The following is a 3,083-nucleotide window of genomic DNA, read 5'->3' as shown; positions in this document are numbered from 1 at the left end:
AGCTTCTGTATATAATTTATCAGGGTTGCCAACTTTTTTGTCCTTGAATATGTCCCCTGATTATTCAAAAATGTGTCATTTTTAGGTAAACTGTGTCGATCTAGAAATCTCAAAAACTAGAGTTTTGTTTTGCCAGTTGTATTATTGACCAAAAGACGTTTTGTTAACCAATTTCAAAGTTGAAAATAAAAAAAAAACTATATAAAACATTTTATGCAAAATGACTTAGTGTGAAAAGACAGAACCCACATAAACATGTAAATCACTTACTTTGGAGAAAATCCTTTACTCACATCTCTGGCAAAACCTAAAAGCTAAAAAAAAGAGAGAGAAACCAGTGCTTTGGTGAAAAGTGACGTTTTTTTAGCAAATACATATGCAAATGGGATATTTTTTGTCGCTATTGAAAAATTTACTTTATGTGTCCCTTTTTTGCGCTTTTATGTCCCAAATTTCAAAATGTTTCACTGTTTTCGCGTTTTATGTCTTTGGGTCCTGGCACATAGGAATCTGTCCTTTTGACATAAAACATGCCCAGTTGGCAACCCTGGATTATAGTACAAAGTTGGAGAGGCTAGTATCTGCATCCTGGTGGCGGCACCATTTAGTAAACAACGAACTCTAGCCCATAGTAACCGAAAATTTAAAACGAGTTAAAAAAAAAAAGTTGTCAAGTTATGCAAAATTGACATTTGAAGCTGTTTTCTGTAATGGTAACTATCATTTCGATTAATCTTAATTGCAAAAATGTATTGCTGAAACAAATTTAAGGGAATTTCGAAAACTAGACTGGAACCCCTTGAAAATTATTTTGGGAATGAAACTGCATTATTAGAACCATCATATCCGAAATTCCTATTTAGAAGAATTATAATTCCCCATCTTGAGGAACAAGGGAAATCATTTTTTAACATGGAAAATAGTGATATGCCTCCGTTTTTTATTTTCTTTTTTTCTTAATGGTCAAATATGAGATAACATCCTGGCAAAGGAAAAATGGCCATAACTGTTCAATTTCTGGCCTACTCAAAGCGTCTTATGGTGCTCTTACTCTAGCATAACTTTTGACTATATGTTTCGTTAACAAATCTTCGGAATTATGTTTTGTCCGTGACCTAGTCGCTGGCAAGTAGACTAACACTTTCTATCGAATTTAACGTTATCCATGTTTATGGATCCACAAAGTCATTAGATCCACAAAGTGGAATTTTTGGGATGGTGAATCTTAAAATAGATTATTAAACTTTTCCCAAAAAGTCTTTCATGTTTTTCATCACAGACCATCCTGCTGTAATAGCTTTAGGTTTTTTTTAAAACCATTGTTGTTTTTTTTAGGAAATAGAAATGAAAAATTATGGCCAACGGCCATTATAAAAGAAATAAATAGAAAAGAAGCAGTGACCAGACGATTAGTTGGAATGAGAATTGAATATTTTCTGAACTTTGTGCTCGAACTGAGAACATTCTCCTGACACAACAATTCCCGTAACCGTTTCACCATTAAATGTCATTAAAAAAAAAAAATTGTGGTGTTAATTTTCCATTTGCTATTCAAAAGTATTCGTTACTTTTGCTTTCACCAAGTCTCTGAAAGAAGACATATTAATTATCTTAACATTAAATAATCAAATAAGTCATTAGAGATATGCCTAAGACAAAAAATAATAAAAAAGGAGGCAAATGACAGCTGCCCAATGCAAATAAAGCAATTTCCTTGTTTTTCAGGAAGGGGGGGGGGGCTCTAAACTCTATTTTCTTGATTCAGACCTTGGTGATCCCGATGCTGCACTTACCACTTCCATCTGCTATCATTTTCAAGGAGTTTCAAACTCTTTAGAAAATTGTTGAAAATTTGTTTTCGCACTAAAATTGCTTTTTTTCAAAAATTTTGAAAGATGCAGATTATTCTTCTTTAAATCTGAGCAATAGTTCTTATTTCCGACTAAACAGTTATTGTTAATTTTTTCACACTGGCCAGATTTTTGGAAAACAGCTTTCTAAGCTTTTAGTTTCTATTGCTCATGGTTCCATCTTTGCTAGATTGCAGCTATTGTTGCAACTATAATTTAAATATTACAACCGATGTATAAGGAAAATTCACGCCATGACTAAACATAAGGGAAAAATGGTTATTTTCGGTTTGTGTATTCTTGTCGACATTATAGAAATTAAGATTTTTCCCTATGAAGAAATCGGGAAAACCAACGCGAATTAAGACATACCTAGGTCAGTCACGTATACAATGGGAAGGGATCAGGTCAGAGGCCGTTTTAGGGGGACAGGGGGAGAACTTGCCCCTGGCGCAGAAATTTTAGAGGCAAAAAATTTCAAATAAATGATTTAACATTTGTAATCATTTTGTAGTTTTGGCATTCTATTTTTATTAAGATAAAGTAGAGGGCGCAGTTGGCAGTAAGTGTAAGCAAATTGAAACTGAAATTTTCATTTTCCTATATCTTTTCCCATACAAAGTAAGAAAAGTCAGATTTAAATAAATGAAAAATTTTGTTAATAAATGAAAACTTTGTTAAAATTTCGCCTTAAAATTTTTGGGGGACAGGGAAGGGGCTAATCTATAATATGTCCCGGACGCAAGAGAGGCTAGAACCGCCATTGGATCAGGGCCCAACCTCTTCCCCCTTCCAAAAATCTAAAAAGCATTTATGGGCACTTCTCAAATTCTCAAATTATTTTTCTTACCCCCCCCCCGCCCCGTTCCAATACAATCCCTCCTCGGCCCATAAAATAAAATAATGAGTAAGCATGGGCCGTGTAATAATTGACACTATAGTCACAGTTAGACCCCGGTGCCACGCCGGCGGATCGACCGAACGCCACCGACGAGAGGCCCGGTCGATCGCCACCGAAGTGTCACAACGCCATCGGCTCTCCGCAGGCGCTCCGCAGCTGGCAGAGGCGGCGGCGTTCGGTCGACTTTAAATTAATTTTGCGGTAATTCTTTATTGCGTCAACCGCAAAGTGGAGCTTTTCCTTCTCGTGTGGTTTAGTATTTCGATTTTCCTGATTAGAAATCAAGCAGGACTTGCACTGTCCCTGAATTTTGGTGTATTTTCCCGAAAATC

Source organism: Artemia sp. Qi Xiang Cuo, chromosome 3 (genome assembly GCF_049724085.1).
Source record: "Artemia sp. Qi Xiang Cuo chromosome 3, ASM4972408v1, whole genome shotgun sequence".
Taxonomy (NCBI): domain Eukaryota; kingdom Metazoa; phylum Arthropoda; class Branchiopoda; order Anostraca; family Artemiidae; genus Artemia; species Artemia sp. Qi Xiang Cuo.
This window is presented reverse-complemented; position numbering follows the sequence as displayed.